This window comes from Procambarus clarkii, chromosome 24 (genome assembly GCF_040958095.1).
Source record: "Procambarus clarkii isolate CNS0578487 chromosome 24, FALCON_Pclarkii_2.0, whole genome shotgun sequence".
NCBI lineage: Eukaryota > Metazoa > Arthropoda > Malacostraca > Decapoda > Cambaridae > Procambarus > Procambarus clarkii.
The window spans coordinates 45,024,454-45,043,146 of NC_091173.1; the positions used below are offsets into that span (position 1 = coordinate 45,024,454).

The following is an 18,693-nucleotide window of genomic DNA, read 5'->3' on the forward strand; positions in this document are numbered from 1 at the left end:
AACCCTGCACCCGAATGTCAACCCAAGACATGTTGCCAAAGACGGCAGCCAAAGCCGCAAATTTACGTACGTCATGGGCACGGGGATAAACCGCAGGCTGGCTAGACTTAATAACCCTGCGGACAACCTGAGAGACCTGAGCCCAGGAACAGGGAAGAAGGGAAATTGGGTCAACCCAAAGCGCATCCCAGCCACCAAAGCCGTGGCGCACAAATAATGGCGGAGAGTCGCAACCGGACACAACACATGATGCATCCTCAGGCCTGACCAACCAAGCATCAACAACCCACGGCCCCCTCCAAAAAGCAGCTGTTTCATTCTTCGCCAGAAAAGAAAGAGATGGCTGCAACCGAACAAAACGACCACCAGGACCAAAGGAGCAGAAACCCCTATGCCAGAGGAGAGCATAGAGCTCCCCTACCCGACCCCCAGAAGCCAATGCCAACAGGAAAAAGAGCTTTAAAAAAACAATCCCGAACGGAAGGGGCCACAACAAACCGAGGAGAAGAGAGAAACGAGAGCACCCGGTCCAAGGACCAGGAAGGCTCAGGAGGCACATGAGCAGGCCGGAGGTGAAACAGTGCCCAAGACAGCTTGCGGAACGAGGCAGAAGTAATATCAACACCGAAAGCAAGCTGAAGCGGCTCCACCAGCGTCACATGATACGAGACGACAGTATTGGGCACAAGATGACGGTCCTGGAACAACCAAGAGAGAAAGGACAGAACAACCCTATCAGAGACTGAAGAACACCTACGCAGTGATAGGAAGAACCGGAAGGACCGCCAGGAAACTTCATACTGCCGGAGACAAAGCACACAGGTGGGAGACCAACAACGAAGCCACCTGCACACCATACAAGTGATGATAAACCAGAGTTAAAAACTCCAGACACGAAGACTCGAGGAGAAGACCGAACCAGCCTCATACCAGGCTGGATCGATCCACTGAAAGAGGTGGAGCCGCAGGAAGACCGTTGGGTTCGGACACCGAGCAAGCAGCGCCTGAAATTAAGGCTGGGCCAGCCACCAAGGAGCCAGGACAACTCGACCCTGCTAAGTCTCCAAGCAAGCCAGGACCTGGAGCAACAGTTGAACCAGGGGAAAGAGGTACAAGTAACTCCACCTCGCCCAGTCCTGCTGGAAGGCGTCAACCCCGACGGCCTTGCTGTTGGGGAAGGGCACCACGTATACCGGGAGACGCCTTGACCATGTCGACGCGAAGAGATCCACGTCCGGAGTTCCGAACGTCTGGCACAGCCAACTGAAGGAGTTGGCGTTGACCGTCCATTCCGTGGAAAGGGGAAGGGAAACGAGACAGGCTGTCCGCCAGGACGGTGGACACCCCCCGGACATGAACAGCCAGGAGAGCCAAACTCCGAGAATTCTGCAGACGAGTCACCCGAAGCGACCAGCCCCAAAGAGCCAAGGACCGCATCGAACCCCCGCAGTTCAGGCAATGAACCACCGGGGAGCAGTCTGAATGGAGCCGGATCATTGATCCACTTGTGACTCGAACACTCTGAAGCGACATACACACTGCCGCGAACTCCCGGACTGTGCTGTGAGCCCGATGGAGGGACAAACCCCACCGCATCTGGCCAGCCTGGTAAGCACTGGTCACAAAACCCCAGCCAAGTGACGACACGTCCGTGTACACATCGAGCGAGGGCTCGGGTAGGCGCCAAGGCACTGAATCCCCAAAAAACCTAGGAAAGCTAGGAAACCAAAGAAGGCAGAAGGGTTGCCGCCAGAACAGTACCCGAACCAAGGGGTACGAGCAACTACAATAGACCGAGACAAAGAAGCACGCTACAGGACACAGGCTGAAAAACGGCCAAGAAGTCAAGGAACACACGCAGAATACCCCTGCTGCAGAGGAGGTAGGATGAAAGAGCAGAAGCACAAAAACCACCAGGGGTGGACAATCAGGCAGGGACAGAAAACCCCCACGCACATGAGAGGGCCAAACCAAGTACCCGAAGACCACGAAAAACAACAAGCAAACCCCCATACGCAAACCCCAGGCACCAAACAGCAGCAAAGTGCCACACCACAACCGGACACAGGAACAAGGACACGCCACCGCGAAACACGGTACCAATGCACGCGTGCAGTAGCAGCAACAGGCACCACCACAACATGCAACATGTAAATAGCAACTCGCTTCTGCAAAGGCAGAGAACAGAGCAGGCAGACCCCAGACAGGGCCAACGGAAACACGACAAAACCCAGCAGGCCCAGAAACCTGCACACCACGCGACCGACGGCGGAGAAACCCTGCTCGATACCTGCTGGATGGGGTACTGGGAGCTCATTTACACCCCAAGCCCGGCCCGAGGCCAGGCTCGACCGGCCAGAGGGTGGCCCACCAGGCAGCAGCTAGGAGCGGCCTGCAGGCCAACATACCCCCACAATCAGGATGGGCCGGAACTTCTATTCGAAAACAGGCTAGTGTGCCCCGGAAGTCCTCGGACATACCAGCAATAAGGCTTATGCTCGCAAGTAGGTCGTGTAACAACCGCAGACTTCTGATGGTTATACAGTGTTCCCCAACTGTGCCTATAGCACCATTGCACTCCGCTGGTACTATCCCGCAAGTTCTACCAGATAGGCGGGACCCAAGAGCCAGAGCTCAAACCCTGCAAGCACAGCCCGGAGCCTTACCAGGTGAGTACAGAACCAACCCCACAACCCCCACACCTCACAACATTAAAAAAGGTGGGTCCCCTGAATGACTCTAGCATGGGTTGGACATGCACATGAGTGGGACAGGAAGGGTTGAAAAAGGGACAGTCACTGGTGTGCAAACGGTTTCAGTCGTACAAAAATATACCTAAATAAAGACAGGTACATAAACAACACCGCATCCAGCGCCCGGCCAAAAGACGCCAGACCGCAGAAACTCACCTGGCGAACGGTGGCACGAACGTGACAAGACTCACCCGCGCCCAGAAGAACCTGGGAGCACCGCCAGGTGAAGACGCCAGAGCCGGACCCGGCTGGACCCGCAGGAGAGCAGGGTAGAGGCGAAGGAGGCGGCCCACACCCATGACAGGGAAAACCGCAGCGTCCTCCCCACAACTGGGAACCAGGACACCCCCGGAGCGAAGGGGCACATACTGCAGCCAGGGAGAAGAGCGAGAGACGAAGCACTTGAGCAAAAAGGGCCCAAAACACCAGCACTGAAACACACCGCCCAAACCAAAACAAATCACGGCGCATGACACGCTGGCCGAACCGCACAACCCTCTCTGCGGGAAGGCGCCAACCAGGACTACTGCACTAGAAAAGTAGCCAAAAAAGGAAGCAGGAACAATAAAACCGGCCAACGAAGCGAAGACAAAGCCCAAAAAGGAACCCAACTGGTCCACAAGCAGCCCAACAAGGCTACAAGTAGCCCAACCAGCCCACAAGTAGCCCAACTGGGCCACAAGGAGCCCAAAACGGGGACAAGGACGAAGAGCTGACAGACGTTCCAATAATGCGGGAAGTAGCGAAAACCTTCCCGAACCCTCGAGAACACAGAAGCCAACACTAGTCCCGAAGGCACACAAAGGTGCAGGCGCACCTGAGACCAGAAGTCAGATAGAACCCCAAGAACGGGGAAACATGACGAAAACACCGTCCCAAAAAAGGGTGGGAGGAAACATCCACCCACAGGATGGAACCAACCGACTCAAAGGCCAAAGAACCGAGCCCGGGGAGGGGCCGACGCCCAACAGCACGTACGGCTAGTGGGGAGGAAAGACCCCACTCCTCGTAACCACAAGCCCCGCCTAGAGGGGGGATAAAAACCCCCACGGGGTCCAACGGGGCCAAGGCCCACCAAGTCAGCCCCTCCCCAGCCCCGGGAACCTACACGATAGGCCCCGGGGCCGAGCTGTTCCCCCAAAGCCCCGGCCGTACCAGAAAACCGGGGCAGCCGTGAAAACACTAAGGGAGCCTACTGGCAGACTCTTACAACACGGCTGGAAGAACAGGCTCAAATGCCCCCATCACTACCTCGGAAGGGGAATTCCCCGAGACTGCCCGAGTCTCAACACCATCAAAACCCTGCTCCGAACCTATAGACGGTAAGGAATCGGATGCAGGCAGGAAGGGGGATCCAGGGGAAAGACAAGGGGGCGTGGATGGAACCGAAGCAACCAACACCCCCAAGTCCCAACACGAACCAAAACGGGGCAGCCCCGGGGCTCCCGGGGAGTAAACCATGAGAACGTTGCCACCACCAAGGCTCAAAGTGCAACGCCCCTGCTGCCCGCATCCACTTAGTCAGCACAACCGGGTAACCGAGCCACAACGAGCAACCAAACTCGCAGGCCGCCATGATTGGTAAAGACAAGCTGCACAGTACCTTGCGCCCCACCAGCGCAAAAACTGCCCCTTACTCTAAGGCGAACAAGGGAGACAGAACACCCGAGCACACAAAGAGCGGCCGAAAACCAAGCAGTAAAGGGCCTAGCAGGGGCAGAACCCAAGGAACTTGTGGAAGGTGGCCCCAAGCCCCAAGGGCAGTACTTACAGGGCACCTAGGGAAGGGAACCCTAGGCGCATGCAGCCCGAGTACTGGAGAATCACTCCCAGCTCACGCACCACCTAGAAAACAGACACCACACTCTTGAGGTTATCTTGAGGTTATCTTGAGATGATTTTGGGGCTTTAGTGTCCCCGCGGCCCGGTCCTCGACCAGGCCTCCACCCCCAGGAAGCAGCCCGTGACAGCTGACTAACACCCAGGTACCTATTTTTACTGCTAGGTAACAGGGGCATAGGGTGAAAGAAACTCTGCCCATTGTTTCTCGCCGGCGCCCGGGATCGAACCCGGGACCACAGGATCACAAGTCCAGTGTGCTGTCCGCTCGGCCGACCGGCTCCCTTCTCTCCGGCTCTCTAGGTACAGTGCTGAAACAACCACTGGAGCCGGAGCACATAACCGGTGGCTATAGCATGAGCCAAAGAACTGATGGGTGGATAGCCGGCGTGGGAGGTCTGGGGCTTCCCTTTCCTCCTCCCTGGAAGGGGGGAGCTGCGCAGACAGCGGTGCGGTGACGTATGACGTCATACTAGTTTCCTTGTTTTCTGTTGGGGAGTTCTATCCACTAGTTCGGCTTTTGGTAGCAATTTTAACCAGAATAGGGGTTTGTTTTGGAATGCTTACCTTTCTGGATGCTTGACCCGGTTGATGGCACACATAGAATGCTTCCAACCACACGGGGGTTTCTATAGGCCATTGCTTCCCTTGCCTCTCTGTGGGGGCCAGGTTCTGGCTGTGGTTCCCGGTAGGCCCACAGAACTCCATACACTTGACTGATGCCAAAGTCTGACATTAGCATATCAGCCTGGTAAAGCTCCGTGGGGAGCCGACGGGGCTCCCCCCAGAGAAGAATTTTTTCCCAGGAATTTATTTCTTGCGCACTGGGGGGGGGGGGGGTCATATTTATAGGCCGTGCAGTTAAAGGGTTAATGATTTTTTTGCTTTGACTTTATGTACCATTTCACAAGCTTTTCAGTCCCTGACACTTTGTACAAAAAAGATTTCCTCTCTTCTTCATTTCTATCCCCATTTTGACATTTCGCTTCAATGAGGTTCATTTTCAACTTTTCTCTCTCCTCTTTTCAGAGGTCTTGTCTTATTGACCAAAGTTTGCCATCCTCATCACATTGCAATTTTCTGGTATTCCGAAGCCCTTCTGTCATATACTTCACTCCATTAAACGTCACCTTTAAGGGGCGGTTCTTGTCTTTCTCATATATTCCTTTCCTCCTAAAATCACATACATGCTCCTTTGAATTTATGCCTTCTCCTAATCCTACTATTTTTTCTATGATTTTCATCTCTAAGATAAAAAAGAGCTGGACCTGCGGACTGTGAGGCCGCGGAGGACGCTCCCACAACTGGACTACTGCGACTCCCTTGATCCACAAGGGCCGTGATGAAGGTTCGAACCTACGTTCCCGCTATTGTGATTTCTGATTATTGTGATTTATTGTGGAACCAACAGAACCCATGCCACACCCACAACAAAACAAAGGGCAGTTTACCAGCCAGGAAGACTCCAGAACCTCCAAACGCACGCACCCAATACAGGGAAGAAGTACCAATCTCAAAAGAGGGCGGACCCATAATAGAGGTGGAATTCAGGTCTCGAAGGAGGTATGCAGTAAAAGCCTCCTGAACCTCCCGCGTGGAGATACGAGGCAGAAAACCTCTGGAAAGATGGGGCCAAGGTACCCAAAGGGGCCCAGAACTGAACCCGGGGAGGAGCCAAACCCAAATCATACTCATACAGGGAAGGGGGGGATAGAAAACCCCCCTCCCCCTGCAACTACAAGCCGCACAAAGAGGGCACTAGCACCCAAGCAAAGTCAAAGGGGCCCAAAGTCCCCAGATCAACTCCTCCCCATCCCCGGGATCCCCCAATTCGGGACAAGATGAAGAGCAGTCTTCCATACTCTCTACCCCTGAAGAAAATGCAGAGTCCAGGGGAAAGGTTGACAAGAATGGGCCCTGCTGGTGGGACCCAGAAGCCTAGGTAGGAGGAACTGGCTCAAGTGCCTCCATCTCCCACCTGAATGAGGCAGCCCACAAAGCTGCCCGAGTCTCATTACCAACTGTTCCAACTCCAAAACCCTCAGAAGTTTTGGAGCCGGAAGCAAGGGGAGGATTAAAATCAGGGCAAGGACCAGGGAGCGCAGTCTGAACCAAAGTCGAAGCGACTAACGCCCCCAGGTCTGGGTCCCTGTAACCAAAGTGAGGCAGCCGCAGGGCATCCAGGTGGGAAACCAATCCAGCGCGTTGCAGCAACCTAAAGCTAGCATGCAACGCGAATGCTGCCTTTACCCTAACAGTAATATCAGAATAATATTGGAGAACAAGCAGAGAACACGGCTCGCGAGACTCCGGGTCAAAGGTGTCGTTGACTCAAGAGGCAGCATGACGGAGGCAAAAGAGGTGACTGTCACCCTGAGACAAGGGCACACAGCAACCTTCAAACCTGCACAAGGCGGGATGGGACCCGGAAGACATATCCAATGGTCTACTAAACCTTGATAGGGGTTTCCAGGGCCCAAAGGTAGACTGATATGGGAAGCACCCAAGGTGTTGCTAAGTGGTTAAAACCGAAAGCTAACAAGGGGGGAGAGTGAACTGAAACTCATGCGACATGTACAATCATGGGGGCCTAGCAGAAGACCACAAAAATATTATTAGTGGAAATATAGCCACTCCAGGCAGACCCCCACCAGGCAAGAAAACAAAAACATACGAAAAAACGAAAAACCCCGCAAAAGTGTAGCGTCCCCAGAGGAAACAGGTACCGGCCACTGCTAGGTGGGCAGGCTACACAGCACCTTGATGCCCCAACCAGCATGATACCACTTCCTACCCAAGGTCAAACAATGGCCACAAAGCCCCAGCTGGCCCCAAGGGTGAGGTAAATGTCGCGCGCAAGAACTTCCATGGAAATGAGTTCCCGAACGCCCCAGGGAAGATAACCCTAACACGCAAGGGCAGTCCTCGCAGGGAGCTTAGGGAAGGAAGCCCCTAAGCACATGCAGCTCCAGGCACTGATGAGGAACTCCTGGCCACCACACACAACGACACAACAGAAGTCGCCACGATGGCAAAACACCGCCAAGGTATTTGAGGCCAGAGAAGAGTCCGCCCCGGATCACATTAGCGAACGAACTGGATGACTGAGTAGCCAGTGCAGGGAGGTCCAGGGCTCCACCCTCCCCGTCTCGGGCTCTCTGGGAAGGAAGGGCTGCACGAACAAGCAGCGCGGCAGTAGAATGTGATGTTTGCTTGTTTCGTTGGGATTGGAGAGAGTTCTACCTGTTTTCAGTTTTTAGTTATTAGTTTCTTGCCATGTGGAGGTTTGTTTTGTTATGCATACATTTCTGGGTGCCTAACCCCAGTCAATAGCAGACAAGGAAAACCCCCAACCACAAGGGGGTTTTCCAGGGCCATTGCACCCTGCAACCCGCTCTGAAGGGGCCAGGTTTTGGCTCGTGGTCCCAGGTAGGTCGAACTCCATAGCTAATGCCCCGGTCTAATATAGCACACATTAGCCCGATAGGTCCAGGGAGCCAAAGGGGCTCCCCACAGAAAGGATACAGCTCATGAAAATATTCCTGAAAAGCAAAGACTACATGATTCAAATACTGTAGAGTACAATTAACTATGATTCTAATGAGGTGAGTAGGCTATGATATTGTTGCTGGTACAATGATAGCCAAGTTGTATCAAGAAATGCTTTCCAATATTTTTAAATTTCTATAGTGGCTCTCCATAACAGTTTGTTCAACACATTGATGTATTAATATACAGTAATAGTTTACCACTCACCGTATTAGCCCCGGCCTGTAACAGGTCAGCAACATCAATGTGCCCATCCTCACAAGCGTAAGTTAGTGAAGTCTCTCCTGCTGATGTCTGGGCATTGACATTAGCGCCAGCTTCAATCAGATACCTGAGAAGATAGGAGTTTAATTTTATTCTTGGGTACTTTAACCCTTAACATGCTAGGGGTATAATATCCTTTCTTCCCCACAGGCACATGTAATTTAAAATAAAAAAATAAAAAAAATTTTCCTAACCTTTTAATTTGTGTTCACTGATCACGGGAAAAATAATAAAAAAAAATCATAAGTGGCATATATTGCCCGCTATAGGGCGGGGAAGTCTGGCAAATAACAGGCGCTGACTCAGTGTGCGTCCCAGGCGGTCTGTTGATCGCCAGCTGTCAGGCCAGAGTTGCCACAAAGAGATAATTACCTAATTATTTCAATGTCTCTGATTGATTTTTCATAGTTTTTTTTGCTGTAATATTATTCAATAGTGTGTAGTTTGATATATTTATATAATAAAATGAGTGAATCATCGCTGTACTCAAAAATATGGTGTGTATGTTGATTCAATTATGTTCATCAATCAGTGAACAAATACTTAGTCAGTTATTACACTATAAGCATAGGTTATATATAAGTATCTGCATGTTTTGTTCACTCTAACGAACCACTAAATAGCTATTATGAGTCAAAAAGTAACGAGGAGTGACCGCCATGTACCAGCCAGCCACTCACGCCCTCCCTCAAGTCATCTGACTCGCCCACATTCTCCTCCCACAATACTGTTTTTGCTATAATTCACTATATACAGACGTTATATATACGTATCTACATTCGTGTTCACCATAACGAGCCACTAAATTGGTATGCTGAGTTGCAGTGGGAGCCCGCTACTGGCTGCCACTCCCTCCCTCACCTCACCTGACTTGCCACCATTCTCCACCCACCATACTGTTTTTGCTTTTAAATACAGACGTTATATATAAGTATTTACATGTTTTGTTCACAATAACTGTACATCTAAACTTGTATGGTGAGTAAAGGCACAAAGACGTAGGACCTCACACAGTCAGCTGATGGCTGCCGCCCTCAAGGCCAGACGCACTAATATTTCTCCTCCAACAATACTGTGTGGTGTTATTACGCTATATACACACATTATATATAAATATCTACCTGTTTTATTCACCATACTTCTACAAGTAAACTGGTATGGTGCCCAAAGACCATTGTGGTAACCAGTAAACAACACCGTCGTCTGCACGGTGGCGTCGTGCAGACGACGCCACCGCCATCACTAAAATGGCGGCTCTCAACCTTCTCTTGCTGTTTATACCCTCTATACACACGTTATATATAAGTATCTACATTTGTGTTCACCATAGCGTACCACTAAGCTGGTATGGTGAGTGCAGTCAATAAAAGATGGCCACACACAGTCAGAAGACATCGCCACCACCCTCCCTCCCACAGCATTACTCCTCCCTCCATGGTGCACAGTGCTAAATATCACCACAATCCTGCTATTATCAGAACCCTGGTCAGTTTTATCAGTCAGGGGTCTTCTGTAATAATACCATCGCTACATAACAGCATGATCAAGTATATTTTGGCATTTTTAGGCGATGCTGTGGTCACAAGCTGAACAGCAGTGCTGTTAGCTCATGCTGCGTGCATCAGGCTTGGTTGCTCACTCAATACCGAGGCCAATAACACCCGGGAGTTTGGCCCACGATTTTTTTTTAAAATGGCGTCTGTTTACAAGAGCCCTGATGAAGGTGTGGTGAACCCCGTGTATCCATGGGCCATTTAAATCTTGCGTAGCACTCCAACACATCATATGACGTGATGCGCACTTTAAGGGTTAACCTCTTAACTGTTCAGCTTCCAAATATAACCCCCACCCCCCCAGTGCGCAGGAAATAAATTCTCTGGAAAAAATTATTTGTTGTTTGGAAACTGTCAAAAACCCTTCCCTGAATATGGGTATAGTGCCGGAAAGTCGAAATTGTACTTACTTTGCTGCTATGGGGTCCACAAAGTGGCGCGTGACGTCGTCATTCCCCGTGCGCCCGTGGCGTATGCTCCCGGGGAAAGTAGGGCGCCCGGGGCAGAATGCACGTGCTGCCACGAATACATTTTTGTTCACTTTTTGCACACAGTTCCAAATACAATTTATTTGTTTTTACATGCCAATCCAATGTATAATGAACACATACACTATATTATGGCAGTAGAACATCCATACTGTCCATAGACACTGTGTTACATGCTTCACAAACAAGTTCACTTATCCAGTACATATTTCCAATGTATCATGCTAATATATTTATATTTACACTGTACAGTATCACACACTATATACACACACCATAAACACACTCAGTACTCCGCGAGTGTGTGGTATGCTGCGAAACAGCCAACTGGGCAGAGTGACACCTTGCACTCCATGCACCAAGTGCTGATGCATCTTCGCTTTTGTTCTCTGCGGGTAGTGTTCCTGCATACTATACACGCACGTTTACCCTTCTCCCGTGATGCTGTGCCTGGCATATATACTCGAGCATATGTACTCCTAAGTTTTCATTACCTCTCAGTCTGGGGCTGCATGTGGCATTGTTGCTTGCACCCCACGCGGTACAACGGAGACCTCCTTGCCATATTTTACTAGCAGCTGTGACACAACACCAGCACTGAATGTATGTATAGACGGTCTCCTGCCAGATTTTACCAGGTACATATTGAAGCAGTTGAGCACTGCAACATCCATTAGGTGGAAGAAGAACATTTTTGTCCACTTCACAGACTTGCGCACGCACTCCAACCAAGCACTCCACCAAGCATCCTGTCACATTTATCGATGAGGTGCATGTTCACGTTATAGTTTATGACACAGTCCGGTTTATACATGGGAAAGTGCTTCTGAAAGTGGACTTTTCCACTGTCCAACATGGCACCGGTGTGAATCGTAGTCAACATATTCACCTCATGTCTGTCCTTCCACCACACTGACAGCATATTGTCACACTTGTGCAGCTGGCCCTCACCCATGGCTATACCTATACCGAATACTGGCATTTCCTTCCTGTGGGCCTTCACAGTGCCACATACACCGGTGTTGTGGGCAAGGAAATATCTGGTCAACAAGGGGCTGGTGTAATAGTTGTCAGTGAAGAGTATATGCCCCTTGTTCAGCAACGGTTCCATCAGGATTTTTACGACACTGCCAGAGAACCCGTGTTCATCTTGAGCTGGTATGTCGATGTTTGTACTAGAATACAATATCATGTCCAAGACGATACCAGTCTCACAGTCGCACAGCACAAAAAACTTCAGTCCAAAACGGTGCCGCTTTGATGGGATGTACTGCTCGAATGCCAGTCGCCCCTTGAACAGTACAAGTGACTCGTCGATAACTACATTATGTGCAGGTACAAAGTAATCCCTGAACTTCCCTCTCATGTCACTGAACACCTTCCGTACCTTCCACAGTCTGTCGTGTCTGTCCTCATTTGCATTATTCTTGAAATGCAAACACCTGAGAATTAAGAGGAAACCTATATGACGACATATACCGGTTGAGCACGGGCGATGGAAGTTAGGCTGTCTTTGCTCCAATAATCCTGGATGACAGCTTTCTCAGAGTGCTTCATCATGCTGAGTGCCAGAAACCCGTACATTTTGTCAACTGTTGTGTCCTTCCATTGCGTGAGGCATGAAGCAGGTAATATGCTGGTGTCTATGAGGCTGTGAGCATACCTGTTTGTCTCAGTCACAAGATGCGTCATGAATACGTTGTCAAAATATGCTTGGAAATATTCCATGTCTGCCATATCATCACCGGTACATGGGAATAATGGTGTAACACTAACATCGGAATCATCAAACGTTGGTATTTGAGGGACAAATGCGGCGCAATCCTCCCACACAAGTACACCAGGGGATTTAGTGTTGGCACCAACACCACAGCCAACACCATCACGAGCCCGAAAACCACGGCTACGTTGTCTTCTGCTGCTGCTGGAGCTGCGTGAGGGTATGCTAGTCGCTGAGGCAGATTTACGTACCGTAGGCCTGCCACGAACACCTTATATTGAGGGGCCACTGTCGTTGTTGTCCACATGCTGTGATACATGCTGCCGTCTGCCGCTGTGTGTTGCAGAGGCAGCAAAACCCCGCCTGGTAACACCCCCGCTGCTCGCACTCGGGTCGTCCACACTACTCGTATCGAAGCCTATGTCACTGAAGCCCGAGAAAGATTCATCACATGTACTGTCACTGAATAAACTTGCGTCTGGGAACATACATGATGGTGGTGATGATAAGGGTGTTGACCCAGGGCGGCGAGGCAGGCTGAGCAAGGCGCATGTACTGTACACGTTTGCCACATCTTCCAATTCTGTCTCTCCCTCATTCGTATCAGACCTCTGAGTAAGGTCTTTCTCTGGATCATAGTCTAGGTCATCATCCATAGCACCGTTATCGTACAAAATATTGCGTATCTCCTCCTCAGAGAGTCGTCTTCCATGACCGCGGGTCACCATGGAGCGGTAGCTCGTAGACGATACGTCAGACATGGTTGCTGCTTTGAAACTGAGGCTCCCCACGGCCATGGGGCATGCTGGGATTTGTTTTCAATATGGCAGACGATCACTGGGGCCCCCAGGCATCCATACCATACCCACGTCACCGCGTGCCAGTTTTGAAAAGAACGTGAAAAATAAAAATACCCAGAGGCGCGTTGCACAAACCAGACATGGGCCTGCAGGCACGTTGCGCAGTTTAAGGGTTAATTCCTATTTATCACCTTACTTTTTACGGCACAAAATTCAAGTAAAAACACACACACACACCTGCTTGATACCTGTTTGATGGGGTTCTGGGAGTTCTTCTACTCCCCAAGCCCGGCCCTAGGCCAGGCTTGACTTGTGAGAGTTTGGTCCACCAGGCTGTTGCTTGGAGCGGCCCACAGGCCCACACACACACACACAAATTGTTCACGACTTTTGTTAGGCCAAAGCTAGAATATGCAGCGGTTGTGTGGTGCCCATATCTTAAGAAGCACGTCAACAAACTGGAAAAGGTGCAAAGACATACTACTAAGTGGCTCCCAGAACTGAAGGGCAAGAGCTACGAGAAGAGGTTAGCGGCATTAAATATGCCAAAATTAGAAGACAGAAGAAAAAGAGGTGATATGATCACTACATACAAAATAGTAACAGGAATTGATAAAATCGATAGGGAAGATTTCCTGAGACCTGGAACTTTAAGAACAAGAGGTCATAGATTTAAACTAGCTAAACACAGATGCCGAAGAAATATAAGAAAATTAACTTTCGCAAACAGAGTGGTAGACGGTTGGAACAAGTTAGGTGAGAAGGTGGTGGAGGCCAAGACCGTCAGTAGTTTCAAAGCGTTATATGACAAAGAGTGCTGGGAAGACGGGACACCACGAGCGTAGCTCTCATCCTGTAACTACACTTAGATAATTACACGACATACTAGGTGAATACACACCCACACACACACATTCAGACTTACTGTTTCAAATGTAGATTTGATAGAGCCAAGTAGGCTCAAGAATCTGTACACCAGTTGATTGACAGTTGAGAGGCAGGACCAAATAGCCAAAGCTCAACCCTTGCAAGCACAACTAGGTGAGTACATACACATACGCTCAGTGAGGAAGATAGGAATTAATAGTATACCAGGAAAACATGGAGACAGCATTAACGATAGAGCAGGAGAGGAAAGGCGACCAAACCCCGTCATATGGATATCACCTAAAACTCGCCTAGTATGTGCTTGCTTGGGGTGAGCTGATGATGAATATTCTCTCTAGGTCAGCAATAACGTGTACAGAGTGTATTAAAATAATTACATTAAAATATGTCAGAGATATTTAAACCTACAATTCCGGGTGGCTCATTCTGGGTAGAGGGTTGAGGTTTTTGACACCTATATGTGACACAGGCCCTCGTGACCATCAATACCTTCTCTCACCCCCCACCCCAACTTCCCACTCCCTCACACTCTCCCAAAATTCCTCCTCCCTCTCCCCCTCCCCTTATGCACAACCCCCCCCCCCCCAACAGTGTAACACCCACATCTCCACACCCACACCTACTTGCACTCAAATAGACATGCCCACACTCACACCCACAAAAGCACAAATGCTCACTACCAAAACACTTCCCCTTTCTCCCACTACACTGGAACATCCCACACACACACACACACAAACTTAAACATTTAGGTAAGGAAGTAAATGAGATGTATGCCACATTTTGCAAAATATACGATGAAGGTTCACAAACATTCATACCAAAACAGAGATGCAGACCTAGAAAACAGAGTTGGTTCAACAAAAATTGCGAGAGGGCCAGAGATCAAAAGACACAAGCATGGAATCATTATAGTTAGAGGCCAAACCCCCAAACATACTAGAGATACAAAGATGCGAGAAACAACTACATGTCAGCAAGAAGAGAGGAACTTTGAGAACGGTATAGCAGACAAATGTAAATCAGATCCAGGCCTTATCTATAAATTCATTTACTCTTAAATTGTGCAACACATCATATGATATGTTGAGTAACTTGCTATAAATTGCACATCATATGATGTATTGGAGTACTACGCAAGATTTAAACGGCCCGCGGATACACGGGGTTCACCTCACCTTTATGCGGTGAGGTTTACGTCTTGTAAACAGACGCCATTTTTTTTTTAAATCGTGGGCCAAATTCCCGGGTGTGAGGGCCTCAGTATTGAGTAAGTCACCGAGCCTGACGCACGCAGCATGAGCTCATAGCACTGCTGTTCAGCTTGTGACCACAGCATTGCCTAAAAATGCCATTATATATATGTTCATGCTATCAATCTACTATCATTCAGCGATGATAGTATTACAGAAGACCCCTGACTGTCATAAAAATTACCAGGGTTCTGATAATAGCTGGATTGTTCTTATAATTAGTGCTGTAGTGGAAGGAGTACTCTTAGTGGGGAGGGAGGTAGCACTGTCTGCTGACTGTGTGACTACCTTTTACTGTCTGGACTCACTATACCAGCTTAGTTGTTCGCTATGGTGAACAAAACATGCAGATACTTATATATAACGTCTGTATATAAAAGCAAAAACAGTATGGTGGGAGGAGAATGGTGGCGAGTCAGGTGAGGTGAGAGAGGAAGTGGCAGCCAGTGGCAGTCTGCCACTAGCTGCCACTGCCACTGCCAATCAGCATACCAACTTAGTGGTTCGTTATGGCGAACACGAATGTAGATACAGTGGTACCTCGGAATACGAGTGTCCCTGTATACGAGTTTTTCGGAATACGAGCAGGATTTCCTTGGAAAATGTGTCTCGGAAGGCGAGGGTTACCTTAGAAGGCGAGTTTATTAATTACGCGTACAGGCCGACCTAGCGCGTGGTGGTACGGCGATCGTCGCCTCTCACCCCTCAGTTTACCTGTGCCTCGCACCCAGTGACTATTCCACGTAAATTCTTCACCCGGATTTCCAGTGTTTTGTTAGATTTTTGGTCATTTGACCTTAAAAGTTATTATATATCTCGCCATGGGTCCCAAGAAAGCCAGTGGTAAGGTTTAACGTAAGAAAATAGTGCTGCGTTTCGGGCGATCGAGTGGCAACACTGAAAAGTGTATACTCTTTTCACTGTCCTGACATTAATTTTCGATTTACGTATTTTACTTTTGTACCAGTGTGTTCGCAATAGAATGTTCTATAAGAACATTAGTATAAAATGTCACACAAGGATGCGTTAGACCGGCACCAAATAAAAAACTACGTCGATTACACTTGTCGTGTCAACAATACAATGGTCTTACCTCGATGGTACAATGATACGCCGTTCTCCCAAATAGGCTATGCGGCTATTAGAGAAAACGGAAATTTCATGGCGGACATTTTCAAACTATCCCAAAGTCGATCTCATAACATATAGAGTTTATAGAAATATTTTTTCTCGTAACTCGTGAGTAAGTCCACTGTGCGACCTCAACACAAAAAGTGGTAATGCTCTTGAGCGCCAAGAAAATGTGTGAAGTATGGGAAGAATTGCAAAGTTTTGTTGAAAAAACTCGCCCAGATAAAGCTGTAGCAGGCCGTTGCATTGACCTTTTAAATGACAATGTGATGTCTTACTACAGACAAGTGTTAAAATGTAAGGAAAAACAAGTGTCTTTAGACAGATTCTTAGTAAGACAAGCAAGTCTTAGTGGTATGCAGGCAAAACGTGCCAGTGTGTACACCAGTGAAGTCCTCACTGCCTGATGTTATAATGGAAGGGAACTTCCCTTCCAAACAGTAACACCTCTTCTCCTCCCTCCTCCTCACCATCTTCCATACGCCAACAGCAAGGTAAGTAATAACTTGAACATAGTTTTGTAGGTTTATTTCGATGCATTAGGTATAAAATTTAGTTTGAAGTGGGGTTTTTGGGGTAGTCAGGAACGGATTAATTCATTTCCCATTATTTCTTATGGGGAAATTAGCTTCGGAATACGAGTTTTCGGAACACGAGCTGTCTCCAGGAACGGATTAAACTCTTAAACCGAGGTACCACTGTACTTATATGTAACGTGTATACTGTATATAGTATAATAACAGCAAAAGGAGTGTGGGGAAGAAGCCATTTTGGTGAGTGAGGTGGCAACATCTGCATGATTTATTATGCTGGGTAGGGGTGGCCACTATGCTCTTTGGGCACTATACCAGCTTAGTTGAACAGTTATGCTGAACAAAACATGTAGATATTTATATATAATGTGTGTATAGGGTAATAACACCACAAACAGTATTGTTGAGGGTGAAATTTTAGTACGTCTGACCTTGAATGTGTGTGTGTGAGGGGAGGCAGCTGCCAGCTGACTGTGTGTAGCGACGTCTCTTAGTGCCTGAACTAACTATATCAGCTTAGTTGTGCAGTTGTGGTGAACAAAACATGTAGATGCTTATATATAACGTCTGTATATAGTGAATAAAAGCAAAAACAGTATTGTGGGAGGAGAATGTGGGTGAGTGAGGTGTTGAGGGAGTGAGTGGCAGCCAGTCGCTGGCTGGTACATAAATACAATTCGTCTTCATCTTGAAAAACATAAATTAATATATGAGTCGAAACATGGTTTTACAAATGGCCGTTCATGTTTAACAAATTTGCTATCTTTTTATTCCAGCATAGTTGAGGCAGTTGATAGTGGTAAGGATTGTGATGTTGTGTACCTTGACTGTAGCAAAGCTTTTAATACAGTGCTGCATGAAAGACTGATTAAAAAAACAGAGGCTCATGGTATTGGGGGTGCTATATTAAGTTGGATTAGGGCATGGCTATTCCAAAGGAAACAGAGTTAGTATAAATGGGGTTAAGTCAGAGTGGGATAATGTTGTTAGTGGAGTACCTCAGGGCTCTGTCCTGGGACCTGTGTTGTTTATAATATATATGAATGATTTAGATTCAGGTTTGAGTAGCAACATCTGCAAATTTGTAGATGATACAAAAACCGGTAGGGAAATTAACACGGAAGAAGACTCACTATCACTTCAAGTTGATCTAAATAGGGTTTTGAAATGGTCAAAAGATTGGCAGATGCAGTTTAATGCTGATAAATGTAAAGTTTTGAGGCTAGGTAATGATGATAGAGTTACAAGATACGAGCTAGATGGTGTTGAGATTGCGAAGTCGAATTGCGAAAGGGATCTGGGAGTTATGATAAGTAAGAATTTAAAACAAAAGGTTCAATGCATGAATGTTCGTAATAATGTAAATAGGACACTGGGATTTATTAATCGAAGCATTAGTAACAAGACACCTGGTGTGGTTCTTCAGCTATATCTTGCTCTGGTTAGGCCCCATTTAGATTATACAGTTCAGTTTTGGTCGCCTTACTATAGAATGAATATAAATTCACTTGAACGTGCCCAGCGTAGGCTGACTAAGTTAATTCCTCAAATTAGGAAGACATGCAACTACAGTAAGTGGCTCCCAGAACTGAAGGGCAAGAGCTACGAGGAGAGGTCAGAGGCATTAAATATGCAAAAACTAGAAGATAGAAGAAAAAGAGGTGATATGATCACTACGTACAAAATAGTAACAGGAATTGATAAAATCGATAGGGAAGATTGGAACTTCAAGAACAAGAGGTCATAGATTTAAACTAATTAAACAAAGATACCGAAAAAATATAAATAATTTCACTTTCGCAAACAGAGTAGTAGACGGTTGGAACAAGTTAAGTGAGAGGGTGGTGGAGGCCAAAACCGTCAGTAGTTTCAAAGCGTTATATGACAGAGTGCTGGGTAGATGGGACACCATGAGCGTAGCT

At 48.1% G+C, this 18,693-nt stretch overlaps 1 long non-coding RNA gene across 1 annotated transcript in view; it reads right to left on the minus strand.

The window, feature by feature from the left end:
- The window catches only part of LOC138368262 (uncharacterized), a 168,806-nt gene that overhangs the window by 12,452 nt on the left and 137,661 nt on the right, over positions 1-18,693 (minus strand). The window contains exon 2 of the long non-coding RNA XR_011229558.1: positions 8,349-8,472. This is a non-coding gene — a long non-coding RNA (uncharacterized lncRNA). The remainder of the gene's footprint in view (positions 1-8,348; positions 8,473-18,693) is intronic.